The 16,161-nt window shown below is 42.2% G+C and overlaps 1 long non-coding RNA gene across 2 annotated transcripts in view; it reads left to right on the top strand.

Moving 5' to 3' along the window:
• LOC127486441 (uncharacterized) overlaps window positions 1-16,161 on the top strand; it is a 620,188-nt gene that overhangs the window by 483,144 nt on the left and 120,883 nt on the right. For both annotated transcript variants that reach the window (XR_016229778.1, XR_016229777.1), the window contains exon 4: window positions 3,565-3,647. This is a non-coding gene — a long non-coding RNA (uncharacterized LOC127486441). The remainder of the gene's footprint in view (window positions 1-3,564; window positions 3,648-16,161) is intronic.

The following is a 16,161-nucleotide window of genomic DNA, read 5'->3' as shown; positions in this document are numbered from 1 at the left end:
AGATGCTCATTCTTTTTAATTGTAGGGATCCTACTTGGTGTGTGGAGATATCTCATTGTGATGTGAGTTTGCAGTTACCTGATGACTAACAGTGATTCTCTTTTCGTGTGTTTATTTTCTACTGCTATCTCTTTTCTGTTGAAGTTTGTTCAGACATTTGTCATGTTTGAGAGGAGGATTCATGTTGCTGAGTTCTGGAGTTGTTTATAGATTCTGGATGCAAATGCTCTGTCAGTTATGTGAGTTACTCATTTTCTTCCAGTCTGTGGCTTGCCTTTTTATCCTACTCAGAGTCTTTCACAGAACTGTAATTTTCAGTATTAATGAAAACTGATGCATAATTTTTATTCTGTGTATCATACTTTCAATATTATGTTGAAGAAATATTTGCCTAATTCAAAGTTGTAACACTTTCTAAACTTCCTCAAAACTATTTTGAGAACTGCTAAGAAATAATAATAACACAAAAATTTAAATTTTCCTTTGGCTATCTAATTGGTCCAGAATAATTTGCTAAAATGATGATCCTTTCTCCACTAAACTTCTTTGAACCTTTGTCAAAAATTTATTCACCATGTATGCACAGGTCAGTTTCTGTCCCTACTCTGTTTCAAACCTATTTATCTTAACTATTCTGATAATATTACACTATCAATTTTGAAATTTTGTAAATTTTGAAATCAGCTAAAGTCTTCAAATTTTGTCATTTTTTTAGAATTGTCTTAACTACTCTAGTTTTTCTGCATTTCTATTTTAATTTTAAAATCATCTTATCAATTTCTAAAAAAAAAGAAAAAGAAAGCAAGAATGCTGGAATTTTTACCAGAATTTGCTGAAACTAGAGATCAGATTGGAAAACATTGACATGTAAATAACATGGAGTCTTCTGATCAATGAACATGATGCATCTTTTCTTTATTTTTTCTCCATATTGTTTTGTAATTCTAAGTCTATAGGTCTTTCAGCCACAGGCTTATTGGTAACAGCTTTTCCACTATATATACAGGGTCATCAAAGAAACGACACAGTCTCTCTTTAATTTTGATAGTCTACTCAACATGGAGTGTGTGTGTGTGTGTTAATTTTGAGACATTAAAATTTTGCTTTATACTCTATTTCATATTAAATTTGTAAATCACATGTCTGCCTAAGTATTCCATGTCTTTTATGATCAAGTTGTATAATTTGAATTTGTCATTGGATGTTTCTCTCATGTGGGCTTCTCAATGTAGACTAGCTTTTCTCTCCAAGATGAGCTTGTCTCCATGGGAGGCACAAGCCTTCCCTTTCTTTCTAGGATAACACAGAACAAGTTTTGTAGGACGGACAAGATCCTGGAAGGGGTGCAGCACAATAGACACACCTACCTGAGTGAGACTAAGATCTACCACCTCCTTGCTTGTGATTTGGGGAAAGATCAAAACCTCGGGTTTTTAATTGGGAAAATGGGAGAATTGCTTACATTACAAGGTTTTGTTAGGATGAAAGAGATGAGTGAAAATGCATAATAAGTGAGTGCTGCACCCACCAAACATGAGTCCCATTTCCTGTTTCTTCTTCATATATCAACTGTAAAAGTCAGGATCCTTGGGGCTGGTGTTGTGACATAGTAAGTTAAGCCATCACTTGAAATGCTGGCAGCCCATATGGGAGTGCCAGTTCAATTCCCAGCTCCCAGCTCCCTGCTAATGCAGAGAGGAAGGCAGCAGATGATGGCCTGAGTATCTGGGCCCCTGCCACCAATGTGGGAGACCCAGATGAAGTTCTTGGCTTCTGGTTTCTGCTTGGCTTAGCTCTGGCATTGTGTCCATTTAGGGAGTGAACCAGTGGATGGGAGATCTCTCTCTCTCTCTCTCTCTCTCTCCCTCCCTCCCTCTTTCTGTCGCTCTGCCTTTCAGATCAATAAAATAATGTTAAGGGGAAAAGCCAGAGTTCTCCGGAGGAATAGAACCAATCAGATGTGTATTTATTGACAGATTTATTTTAAGGAACCAGGTCATACAATTATGGAAGCAAACAAGTCTGAAATCTGGAGGACGAGCAATAGGCTGGAGACCCTGGAAGGAGCTGGCGTTGTAGTCTTGAGTCTGAAAGCCTCTGGGGCAGAGTTCCTTGTCTGTTGGGAGCTGCCAGTCATTTTTTAAAGGTCTTCACTGATTGGTTGAGACCCACCCACATGATGAAGGGTCTTCTACTTTACTCAAAGTCTGCTGACTGAAGTGTCAGTCACTGTTAAAAAGCAGAAGGAAACACCTAGCACAACCTTCCTTGCTCTTCTCTGAAGGGGAAGTGGTGTAGGCAGCTAGGTAGCTAGCGAAGAGAAGCTGAGAATCGCCAATATCTGCAGTGCGGCCCCACATGTGCTGTAGCCCTCTGTGCGACACCAGCCTCCACCCCATTCTGTCCAGATTGCAGCTGCCAGGTTTTGGCACTTAAGAACCTGGCGTAAGCTAACACATCCAGTCCAGCTGTCAGCTGCATCCCCACAGAGACCTTTACTGCAGTATGTTGTCATTATCATAAAGGGACCCTGACCGACATTCCCACTCCCATCAGGCACCTGACACCATGACACTTCCAAGATATCCACAAAAAGGCAAGGAAAGAGGGGAACTGAACTCCCACCCCAAGCTCTGCCTCTTTTGAATATTCGAGGGAGCCCTGCTCCAGACACCACTCACAGGATATGAAAGGATAGCCTGAAGCTGTTAATTGCGGCTCTTGCTCTTGCTCTGGAGTACACTTGCCTGTACTCTGTCCTTGAGCGTGTAGTTTTTGTTTAAACAAATCTTCCTTTTCTGCTCACCTTTATCTGTCTCTTCTTTGAATCCTTTTTTGTGCCAAGATAAGAACTTGGACCGAGTCTACCTAAGAGGAACCCCAACAACCTGACATCTAAGCTGGTATTTGGCCAGACAACTGGACATCATAGCTTACCCAAACTGAAATATCAAATTGACCATCACACTAACCCTTTGAGTATTTGAAGAAGAGACCTTTGATGGCTGGTGACGTTCTTTCTTAAGACTAAATATCTTCAGAATCTCCTTTCCATTCCATGGCCTAGTGGATTCTTTTTCTTTCAGTCTTCAGCTCTCTTATGTCTTTATTTCCAGTGACGTAGATGATTTTCCACTGCTATATTAGATCCAAACTCTTATTGTTACGGATTTCATTTCCTTTACATATTGAAGAGGCCTAATCCTTAGAGTTCCACTGACTGCACAGTTAAAGAACTTGAGTTTGCAGTGAAGTGCCATAGCTTTTTAAAATGCACAGCTCCTTCTTTGCATTAGGGCTGGGCAGTTTTATGAGGCCTTGGAAAACCCAGGATGAGCCCTTGAACTTCAGCTGTGGGTCGTAGTCCATACGCCAGACTGCATCAGACAAAAGTATTTTAATTCCTTTGCAGTAAGGTTTAGTTGTAGATTATGAGGCTGTGCCTGGGCTTGGAAATTCAATGTCTAAGATGAGGCAAACAAGTTGCAATTTCAGTGCTTTTTATACCTGTGATGGCCTCAGGGCCTTCTGACTTATTTATTTATTTATTTATTTTTAATACAGTGCAAGGCCATAAACTCTTCCTGCTGGCAAGCGGAGAAGCCAGGCACGTTTTGAGAGGTGCAGCAAGCTGCAGCAGAGAGCAGGTACTGGGAAGCCAAGTAAGCCCTGTAATTAAAACCATGCCCAGCAAATGCTCCTGATTCCAGAGGTCACATCTGACTTCAGCTAAAGCATTCTTTTTTGGTCCTCTCTTAACCCGGTCTTGACTTTTGAGCGTTCTCATCATTACCAGGGAGGAGGGAGGGAGGAATAGGGCTGGGGGTAGACAGAAGAATGTGATCTGAGTTGGGTTTGAATTATAATTTAATTCCAACTGGACATTTGCAATACTATGTGAGAGAATGGTTATACCACTAATGCTTTCTTTAGCATTCTTTTTTTTTTTTTTTTGAGCACTTTTAAAAAGGTAAGGATAACAAATGAGCTATTGAATTTCAGTACTCCTTATTATTCCAATCTCATGCCCAACTCCCAACATTTTCTAATGATAAATACAGTTTTGCTATTATTCACTTTAGCCAGCACTCTTCCAAGCATGAGCAGATATTTTCTTTTTAGCTTTGTGGGGATCACCTGTTGAAATTTTACTTGAACAGTATCTGGAAGCTTGACTATACTTTGCATCCTGAACAGCTTGTGTGAAGAATGAGGACTTCATTGTTCAAAATGGGGAGCTCTAAGCTAAAATGTCCTTACAGGCTGTGGACTCTCTTTTGGAGATCTGTGAGGGATCATGGTGAAGTATCCAATTTGATCAGGAAGAGAAGGTTAATTAAAACTGATGATAGTGGACCACAGCCATGCTTTCCTAACAAGAAGGATACTCTGAGAAACATGTCACTGGTGATTTTGTCCTTATGCAAACACATAAAGTACACTTATATAAATCTAACAGATCTAGCCATTGCGCCTAAACTGGCAACCTGTACAGCTTGTAACAGTACTGAGTTCAGCAGGCAGTTGTAGCACAGCGGTATTTGTGTAGCTCAACAAATCTAAACAGGTTTATTTATACCAGAATCACCACAAACATATGAGTAATATATTACACTATAGTGTTAACAACTGCTAGATCATTAGGCAATAGAAACTTTTCTGTTCCATTAAAATCTTATGGGATCACCATCATAAACGCAGCCAGTGACCAAAATGATGGGAATGTCATTGTGTAATACATGATTGTATGTCAGTAGTTTGTTTTCTCTGTAGCACCTAGTGTTTTCTAAGGTCTAGGTGTGGATTTCTGCAACTACATTTTAGGATAGTGAGCCTGCATTGTCCTTCACACTTTCATATATATTTATCAGTAGGAAGAAGAATGAAACCTGAGTGTCCCCCTTTAGTTAGACAGCACATCTTTATTGAGCATCTGTGGGGTGCCAGTGGGTTGGTGTACCAAACAGCACAAAGAAGAGGACACCTTTCCTCTTCCTGCCTCAAGTTTCTCATCTGGAAAATGAGGCCCAACCAGTGTGGGACCAGTAAACTGGTTCTCCAAGAGACGGCGAGGGGGAGAAAGAAGCCTTGACGGGGGCATTTGCTCATTTATGGGATATCAGTCATCCCGCATGTTCCATTTCAAAGGATAACAAGGTGAAATCGAGAGGAGCCATGCACAGTCCCCCCACACCAGCATGGACTATCTCTGCCACACTACAATACCATGCCTAACCCACATGCTGCCTTCTCAAAGGCGTCAGCAAGCCTCTTTTACTCTCTATCCTCTTTCCCAGGCAGACATCCTAATTCCTGAGAAATCTGGGAACCTCAAGTCTTTTGGTGGAACAAATGAATGTTGAATAGGATCTGAGTACATTGGATTTTGAGTATTAGTTGCAAGCTATAAATGAAAACCCCACAAATCCCTCAGTGGGCCTCCCTTAAAAAGAATGGCTATTCCTCTTTTCCTGATGGGTTCATCTACTTCCAAAAAAATGGCAGTTCTATAATCATCTTCTCTTCCTGGCCTACATGGCCTGTGGCTTTAAGGCTTGCCTTGTGGTTTCTTTAACTTAAAACCTTAAACCAAGCTCTTGAAAGAAGCTACGCAGAAAGTAATGATCCTCAAAAATGAATGCATTGTAACAGCAAAGAAGAAATTTAATTAGCTACCATAATAGCATCATTTAGACTTCTTTTTTCTTTTCTTCCTTATAAAAATCAGTGCAATGACTAGAAATTCTGGGTCTTGCTGTCTTAGTCCCTTGAACCCTGTAACTGGGACAGTGTGTGTTTGCTGTGTGTGTGTATGTGTGTATACACACCAAAAATAGGCTCATCTGATTTTTAAAGACAGTAATAATTTCTGAAAATGACCTCTTCAACAGAGAGGAGAGAGTAGTCAAAACACTGTAAAATAGGCTAGCAAGAAGTTTGGGCCTCCCTAACCATCTGGAATGCCTACCGCCAACATCTTAGTACCTTAGAGTCTCAGCTTCCCCATTGTGATAACAGAACTTCCATACCCCAAGGAGGGCTGTGGTGAGGGAGGAGACAGGGGTGAATCTGACAGTGATGACTCCAGAATTTCTGCATTGGAGAGATTTAAGTGAAAGTGGATATAAGGAGGTATGACCAAAGCTGTGTCTTTTGATTGGCACTTGTGTACTTTAGGAAGGTTGGCAGGGGGGCTACTGGACATGAACGGAAATGACCTGTGTCCCCACCATTCCCAGGGAATGTCATTTTGTTTGGAGACTCTCTCCTCCCACACACCCCCAAAAGTCTGCTCTGTGGTGATTTCGTTTCTCTTCGAGCTGCCCTTTCCTGTCTTGGTGTCAATACACTGTGTTGCTGATGTTTATGAGTACATAGTAATATCAGCAGCTGTGACCTTGAGTAAGCTGCCTAACCTAATTGAGACTCAGACTCCTCATCTATAAATGGGCTAACAATATAATCCTGATACCAGTGGTTGTTTGGGGTATTAAATGAATGACAGGGGATTTTCACCATAGAAGCAGACTCATAGCCTTTTCATTGAGAAATAGAAAGAAAAACTGTAGGTAAAAATTCAGAGCAGGAGACAGAAATCAGCAGGACCCTAAAGATGCTGTAAGAAAGTAGTTTGCATGAGCAGACTCATAAGAAAGCAGATGTTGGCTGGTATGTGGGAAGAGGGACCCATTTCTCAGAGTGACTGCAGGCTTGATGAGTTCAGTCTCCTAGCTCTAAAGGCAGATTGTCACAGCTGCCAGCTCTGTATTGCAGGTAGTCAATTCACCCAAGGCTACTCCCCTCCATGGGGCTCCCCAAGAGTGACTGATGAGGGATAGAAAGGCTTGATCCCTTACCTCAACTTGGGACAAATCTTTGAAGGGCAGCATACCTTCAGGGCAGCTGTGTGGTTGGCTGAGGCCTGGTTAGACTGCTCCATAGCCTGGCCTTTCCCTCCATACACCTCTGCTTCCTTCGTTTTCTCCAACACTGTAATCTTGTTGAAGCTCAGAAAACACACCCAAAAGTGATGCTTTGGGATGCTGGCTGAGGACAGCAGGGACAGGGGATGCAAGCCCTCTTCTCTGAGGTCCCCTTAACTTCTTAAAGATGGATCTAGGAAAACTCACAGCACAGGAAAAGCTAAAGTTGCTACCACCTGTTCTTCTGAAGGCTGAAACTTGGTGAATACAATCTGCCTTCGCCATGGATCTCCTCTCCTCATCCTCCCAAAACCTGCTGCCCCCTCTTCCCAGAATCCCTAAGCCCTCATTCTTTTTGTAGCTCAGGATATTATGTAAGCTTCAATCATCTGGCCCTTCTTTGAGTCTTATACTTAGGAGGTTCCTGTGTGTAGTCACATAATAAATTTGTATTTCTCCTATCAGTCTGTGTATTGTCACTTTAGAACAGAGGCTCAGGCCGGCGCTGCGGCTCACTAGGCTAATCCTCCGCCTTGCGGCGCCGGCACACCGGGTTCTAGTCCCGGTCGGGGCACCGGATTCTGTCCCGGTTGCCCCTCTTCCAGGCCAGCTCTCTGCTGTGGCCAGGGAGTGCAGTGGAGGATGGCCCAAGTGCTTGGGCCCTGCACCCCATAGGAGACCAGGATAAGTACCTGGCTCCTGCCATCGGATCAGCGCAGTGCACCGGCCGCAGTGTGCCGGCCGCGGCGGCCATTGGAGGGTGAACCAACGGCAAAGGAAGACCTTTCTCTCTGTCTCTCTCTCTCTCACTGTCCACTCTGCCTGTCAAAAAAAAAAAAAAAAAAAAAAAAAAGAACAGAGGCTCAAATCATGGACACTTCAGAGAATGGAGTGTTTTCATTTCCATACAATCCCCAGAGCTCTTCCTCATGACCTTTCTGCTCAGTACTTGACTTTTCAGAGCCTGCTTCCTAGAAAACCTGACCCGTGTTTATTCATAGTCAAGGCCAAGGGAGCAGCAAGAATCCAGGCAGGGAGGGAGGAACAAGCTGGCTGAGGCTTCTGGTGGTGGCCTAAGGGCTTTGGTGGGAAGAAGAAAGCTGCAAAGGGCCCAGCGACTGCCTCTCACTGCCCACTCTGAAGCTTTGCTGCTGAAGACGCTGCTGGGCAGAACAAGTGGTGTCTGTCCTCAACTGGCCTCCCTCCCTCCGTGATCCTCAGCAAGGACGCAGAAATTCTTCAGCTGGGGAGAGGAAGGGAAACTCAAGAACCTGCTTCTCATTCCATCGATCCCAAACTTCCTACAGGGACAGAGGCCCAGGAAACCTCAGGGCGTGCTGTCAGTGGGCAGGCAGCCTCCTCTACCTCTTTGGTTTTCTTCTACCAATGCAACAATTTGAGTGTGTGCCCCTAGGTTCGTGGGCTGCAACGTCTAATGCTGTGTTTGTCAGTCATGAGGGAGGAGCACTGTGGTGGACTGCTCCTGTGCTCAGGGAGTGGGAGTGGCTTTCACAGGATCTTGGCCTCCCTATCCTCTCTTTGCCTGCCTGCCCTTCTTCCTTCTACCATGAGCTGAAGCAGCACAGAGCCCTCACCACGTCCAAGCTGATGCTGGCACATGCTCCTAGCCTTCCCCACTTGCAGATTTGTGACCCAGAGTGAACTGCTTTTCTTTATACTAACCCAACCTTGGGTATTATGTTATGGCTGCAGAAAGGGATCTGAGACACACTGCTTTTTGGCAAATAAGATCGTAAATAAATAAAATTAACAAATATACATTTTCTAAATGCAGGATGTTTTCATATACATATACACTGTGAAATGATTACTACAATCAAACTAATTAACATAGTTACTTTTTTGTATAATGAGAATATTTAAGAGGTACTCTCAGACATTTCAAGCCTATAACATTATTTTTTACTATAACCATCTTTTTGTACATTAGATTTACAGAACTTATTCATCTTACGACTGGGAATCTGTATATTTTGGCCAACATCATATCTCCCATTTAACCCCTGGTAACCCCTTTTCTGTTCTGTTTCTATTAGTTAGACTATGTTGGATTCTACCTGTAAGTGACAACATGCAGATAAACATTATGGATCCAGCATCCTCTACTTTTTAATGTTCACTTCAGCTGCCTTTCCTGAGTGGTCCCTGACTGAGAGGGTGCAGACCCTGATGACCCCTTCAACACAGAGGCGTTGTGACCCAAAAAGGGGTTGCTTGCCTTCCATCTGCCTTTTCTTTCACCTGTGCAAACAGTTATTAACTAGATCGCAGCCATTTCATTGGGAAGCTATTTCTTTATGAGATCTGATTATTCTATTATAAAACTGGAGTTACTAAAGTTATATATATATATATGCATACATATACACATGTAGATATATAATTAATTAAATGAGATCAAAGACAAAAAGATAGTCTCCATCTTACCCCAATCTTCCCTTAACCAGTCTTCAAAAATAATTACAATGAACAGTTTTGTGTCTCCTTCAGAAACTTTCTATACAATCAAGTACATTTTTTAAATTTCTGTTTTTTACCACAAACATAGAAATTCATTATACCCCTTATTTTGCTCCTTACCTTTTTCTCCACATAATTTATAGACTACATTTACCATGGTTTGGATTTGAGTTTGGATGTTGAATTGTTCCCCCAAATGCTTATATGGTAAAGGCTTAGTCCCCAAGTCTTATGTTCATGCCCAACCTAAGAAGGTTGGAACTTAATTCTGTGGTGTCTGTGGTGAGGCCTTTGGAAAGTGTTTAGATTGGGTTAGGCTGTGAGGAAGGGACCCCATGACAGAATCATTGTGACTTTTTAAGCAGAGTCATACATGGACATATGCACGCCCTCTGGCCTTGGGACACCCTTGCCACCTTGGGATTCTGCCTATGGGAAAGCCCTTACCAGGCCAAAACAGTGGGGGCCTACCTGTTTTGGACTGTAAACCTCCAGAGCCATTAGCAGAAAAGAAACCTCTTTTCTTCACAAGTATTATTCGAGATACTTCATGACAATGGTGAAAAGTTGATAAATACAATGTCCTGTTGCAAGTAACCAAAAACCAAACTCCAATCCATCTGCATAATATACAGGATTTGTTGACTTAATAACAAGAAGTTTAGAGGAAGAGCTTGGTTCAATGTTGAATTGACTCAGAAGCTTACCTGTGTTATCTGCGATCTTATTTATCTCTCATTCTTGTCTGCTTCTCACAGTGCCATTGCTAAGTCTGGTTTCCCATAGTGGCTGCAGTATGACTTGCTAACATCCCCAGAGCTGCATACCTGCCTGACCATATCTGAAAAGGGACAGGAAGTTATTTCTTGAAGTTTTCTCAGAAGAGCCAGGAAGCTTTAAATGTGATACTTTCCCACCAGAGGCTTAAACCAGGTCTTTTTCATGTCTCACTACATGAACTGGGTCACATGCCCCATTGGTACCAGTCAGCCCCTTTATGTAGGGATGAGGTTGCATGAGTAAGACTCAAGCCAAGGAAGGACTCTCCCAGAGCCAGCAGTACACTCATCATTTTTCCAGTATTTGGTCAGTGAGTGGTCAGTGTGGCCATACAAACAAAAGTCAAGTGCTTAGCAGCATTACTTCATATTATGTTATACACATCTTTCCACAGCTGCATGGATAGAGCTATTTCCTTTGAAAAAATTAAAATTATCAGCATAGGATTCAATGATGTGAATAGAATATAAGTTATTTAACCAATTCTCTACTAATGGATATGTAAGTGATTTCTAACTTTTTCATGATATACATTGATGCTTCAATGAGTTCTATACTTTCTTTTTTGCTTCCATATGGATTATAGGTATATCTGTTGGCTACATTCCCAGAAGATGGGGCCAAAAATTTAATCAGCTTACATTTAGTTTCAGAAAATCAAATCTACTTCAATAAGTAAAGACTTGAGTGTGAACTTTCAAAAATGTTTGTTGGACTTACAGTATTGGACCAATGCACTAAGGGAACTGCTGCCCATTAGGACGTTGCCATGGAGTTGTTTGCTTCTAGAATCACACCATCACAGAATCACAGTCAGGAAGCATCAAGACCTGGGACCCATGATGATCAGGAAACCTGGGCTACTGCTGCCCCAGAACTGTCTTATGTCTGGTACATGGACATCCCATGCCCTGACTTTGGGCACTCAACAAAGTGAGTGGCCACAGACACAGCAGCAACAATGGGTCAGCTTCACTGTTGTCTAGCCAATTCAATCCAATACTTTTGATTCATGCAATCTAATTTATATTTGAAACCCTATCTACAAGGGAGTCTGAGAAACACTTGGCTTTCTAGCCTCTCAAGAAGGCACACTGGAAAGAGAAAGAAATACATGCCAGCCTCTCATGTATATGGGAATGTACATTTTAAGTTACACTAGACACTGCTAAAATTCTCAAGAAAATGAGTTATTTCCTTGTTGCCTCTGTCAAGCAAAAACTTGTATGTGGAAAATGGCCTCCACTGCAACTTCATTGTGACTGTTTAACCAAAATTGGTTTGCCCTTCGTTCCTAACCAGTAAAAGCCTGTATTGGTTAAGAAAGATGGGCTACACTTCAACTGCAGTAAAGGTGCAAGGTTGTGAGAAATGTTATCTGCATGATTAGAAAGCAAATATGTCAAAGACATGAAAGTCGAGCCCCAGGCATTTGACCATTGTTAAGCATCTCTGTTGGCCAGATTCTGTGCCAGTGAATCCTTACTACTGTCACAAGAAGGAGGTCTCATATTCTTGGGGCTAGATATATAGACAATGCACAGAAAATGCACATTATCATTTAATTACATTTTCCAGGAACTTATCTACAGCTCTAAGGAGCAAGCTGCTCTTTTATAGGCTAGGTTCCTATATGTACCTTTATTAAGTATTTTAAATATCACTCTTGATTGTCTCTATTTTATGGATAAGAAAACTGAGGTCCTTAAACATCAGAGCACCTCCCCAAGGTCAGAGGGGTGTAAAGTAACCTTGGAGCCCAGTGCTATAAAACTCCAAAGATTGCTTTTTCTAATATGCCTGCTATCTTTCTGCTGAATCAAAGATTAATGCTATGAAGCCAATATAGTATGGTGTAGTTTAATAAGAACTGTGCTTTTAAAACATATTCACACACATTTCTTAGCATTGGTTGCCACTACATTTTCTGGGAATAAAATCAGGACACCATTTTATGACTCATGGTCCAGCACAGCTTGGTGGAGAAGTGACACAGAAATACAAGAGGGGTATTATGGTACAGTGGGTTAAGCAAGCCGCTTGGGACACCAGCATTCCATATGGAGTGCCCAATTGAAATCTTAGCTACTCTGTTTCTGATCCAACTTCCTGCCAATGCATCCTAGGAGGCTCAAGTGGATGGCTCAGTCCATCCAAGGTGGCTCAAGCGCTTGGGCCTGTGACATCCATATGGGGAACATAGATTGAGATCCGGGCTATTAGTTTCGGCTTGTCTCAGCCTGGCTGTTGTGGGCTTTTGGGAAGTAAACTGGTAAATGGAAGCTCACTCTCCCCCCCCGCCCATCCCTCTTGCTCTGCCTTTCAAGTAGAAGAAAGTAAATGGATAAGCTTAACTAAAAACACAGGGTAGTGGCTGGCATCGTGGCTCAGTGGGTTAAGCTGCTGCTTGCTTTGCCATCATCCCATATCAGAGCACCAGTCTGAGCACCGGCTGCTCCGGTTTCAATACATCTCCCTGCTAGTGTGCCTGGGAAGCACTAGATGATGATCCAGGTTCTTGGGCCCCCACCACCCACATGAGAGACCAGGATGGAGATCCCGACTTCAACCTGTTTTACCTGGCTGTTCTGGCCATTTGGGGAGTGAACAAGTGGGTGGAATCTCTCTCTCTCTCTCTCTCTCTCTCTCTCTCTCTCTCTCTACCTTTCAAATAAATAAATCTTTAAAAAAAATACACAGTAAGGGACCTCTTTATGATCTGGCATGGACGAACCTCTCCTTTGTTCTCTCCTGCCAATTCCCTACGTGCCCCACACTCACAGCACCACTGGCCATTGCCCAGACTTGTGGAGAAAATGCCCTTTGCCTGAAGAATGCCATTCTCTGAAGCTGGTGAAAAAGAAACCTCTCCAGGGGAAACTTTTCTGACATCCACAGAAAGAGTTATTTGCCTCCGCCCACTTTGGAATTGTATGTCTGTCATCCTCCTAAATATAATCTTCTGCTTTTCTTGTCCTCTACTATACTGTGATTTCATAAAAATTTTATATTAATCATTTTTGGTATCTTTGGTGCCTGGCTTGTTCAATATAAATTTAGAAGATGTATGTGCAATGCTTTGCTTTTCCAAGTAGGAAGCTAAAATGGTAAGGTTATCTGTTATCCATTTTCTTCATTGCAACCCAAACCTTGTATTATGAAAACCAATATATTATCAACTGTCCTAGAATCCTAAGTAGTTCCTTTTCACAGAGCAAAGTGCAGTGTGATAGAGAACAGGTTTCAGAGTGAGAAATTACTGGATTGGAATCCTTGCTCTACCTTTAGCTTCCTGAGTGATTGTGACTAACTTCTTCAACTTGGTATCTTCATTGGTAGAATAAGGATGGTAAGACTGCTTACCCCACAGGTGTTTGTGAGGCTCAAAGACATAATGCACATAGAGCACCCAATATAGTGCCTGCCACTCAGTATCTCCCAGTAGTGGGAGGATGACAGGGAGAGGGAAATCAGTGATCCCTCAGTTTTTAAATGACATTCTCACGTGTCTGTCCAGAGGAAGAAATTATTAGGATTACCTTCAGATTCTCACTTGTGCCAAGATGCTAAAATTCAAGAATTTTATTTAATGGGCAAACTGTAGTGTTCATCAGCTTGTAGAGAATTAGGAATAATCTTTCCAAGCAGCATCATCCACCATCCACCCTCACAGAGGCAAGCCAAGCCACAGGAATGTATGATGGTGATGTCTTATCTCTCCTGAAGCTTGTGGCTGGGGGGAATCAGTCTAGAAGCTTAAAGTCTTGATCCCGGGATGAAATAAAGACATGATTCATAAGAAACAGGACACAAATGGAACCAAAGCTAGGCAGGAATCAGGAAAGAAAAATCTGAAAATTAGAGATTTAAAATTTTGATGGAACTGTGCAGGCTGTGAGATGAGGGACACAGGATGGAGTGCCACCAGCTCCCCTAAACAGCTGAGACTTGGAGAAGCCATTTTTTCCTCTTCCAAGTTTTTTTGTCTCATGCATAGATTGAACATGTAGGAGAAGAAAAAATTTTCTTCCTCAATGTTCATGGGTTCCAAGTTGGAACGGACAAAAAGATTCAAAAGTAAAAACACAAACAAATTTCTTAATGTGTATATTTCATATCTACATGAGAGACGTTCAGGAAGGAGTAGTTCTCAAAATGGTGACTCTACATTCCAGCTTACAAGACCAAGGAAAAGCACTTTGAGTGTCTAGGGGTGACAGCTGGTGAAAAGGCCAAAAAAAAAAAAAAAAAAAAAAAGAAAAGAAAAAGAGAAAGAAAAATAGCAGAGAAAGGCTTCCTCAGTGTAGACTGTTCAGGTGCCATCACCAGGATCTAAGTGGGCTTTCAGTGGTTAACCTCTGTTCTCCCTGATACAGAGCAGGTGAACAGATTCTGCCTCTGAATCTATATCCTGCCTTTGGTAAATGGAATGAATGTAGACAGCTTTCCTGCAGCTGTTTCTCCTCCTTTGCCTTCAACCCAATAATCCCTCATATCATTGGGTGACATATCCTGGTCTCCCATGGGCATAGAAATCCGCATGTCTTGCACAACACAAAGTTTACCAAGCACTGTGCAGATGTATGGAATTTGATACCAGCAAGGTTAAAGAGCTTCAGCCAACTCCTTCCAGTGCCTCTGCTCAGACATCTTGACCTGATTGTTACCTTGCTGGAGGTCCAACCAGACAGGTAGCAGGCATTTTTTTTCCCTGTCCAGGTACAGGAAGTGGTTGAAAATAAAAAAAATACATAACTTGTGTTTTCTTCAACCTCCATACATTTGTTCTGAAGTTTTAAAAATTTCTAAAATCAAATATTCTTGAAACCTCAAATTTATCCTATGTATCATTTTTATTGAAAAAACTAAATCTTTTATCAAACCTCTAGTATTCCTCATTGCAGTTCTTTCTTTCTCTTTATTTGTGTATGTGTGTGTATATGGCATGTGTTTGTGGGGTATGTACCACTGAAAATCCTTCAGGATGTACTTACATAGACTCAAATATCTCAAATAATTCTTACCTTGGTTTATTAAATGGCTGTATATGATAACCACCTTTTACAGATGAATCAAGAAATTCGACATGCCCACTCCCAAAGCCAGGAGGTGGCAGAGCCAGGATCCAAACCCACGTCTGACACCAGAAGTCTCTGAAGTTCAGAAAGCAGCAGCAACTTCACTGCATGGCAGGCTTTTCCCACAGCATCCCTGTACCTCAGAGGAAGAAGGGAGGTCCCCAAGGCCACCCCCAACAGACCATTGGGCCTCACACTCAAACGTTAGGCAGAGGTTTGCCCTTGAATATTTAAGTTATGCACAGAGCAGGGGGAGCTGCTTATACCCATCAGATTCTTTCTTTCTTTCTTTCTTTCTTTCTTTCTTTCTTTCTTTCTTTCTTTCTTTCTTTCTTTCTTTCTTTCTTTCTTTCTTTCTTCCTTCCTTCCTTCCTTCCTTCCTTCCTTCCTTCCTTCCTTCCTTCCTTTCTTTCTTTCTTTCTTTCTTTCAAGGTAAGAGTTACAGATGAAGAGAGGGAGAGACAGAGAGAAATGCCTTCCATCTTCTAGTTCACACCCCAAGTGGCTGCAAAGGCTGGAGCTAGGACAATCCGAAACCACAAGCAAGGAGCTTCTTCTGGGTCTCCCACATGGGTGCAGGGACCCAAGCTCTTGGACAATCTTATACTGCTTTCCCAGGTTATAGCAGAGAGCTGGATTGGAAGAGGAGCTTCTGGGACACAGCGCTGGCTCCCAGGCTGTGTAAGGATAGGTCAGGAGAAGGAGTGCAGGATGTTTGGTAAGAAGCCATGGAGACAAGCCCTCTAGGCTGGCGGACTCATCTGAGCCCCTTAGCTAAGAATCACACACTTGAACTTCAAAGCTTTTGTTGTAGAAGGAACAGTGGACTACTTAGGCACTTAAGGCTGACTGGGCAAAGTGCAAGTTTGCACATTAATGGGGACAATGTGGAACAGTTT

Source organism: Oryctolagus cuniculus, chromosome 2 (genome assembly GCF_051225735.1).
Source record: "Oryctolagus cuniculus isolate XC-2025 breed Fujian yellow rabbit chromosome 2, ASM5122573v1, whole genome shotgun sequence".
In the NCBI taxonomy this organism is placed as follows: domain Eukaryota; kingdom Metazoa; phylum Chordata; class Mammalia; order Lagomorpha; family Leporidae; genus Oryctolagus; species Oryctolagus cuniculus.
This window is presented reverse-complemented; position numbering and strand designations above follow the sequence as displayed.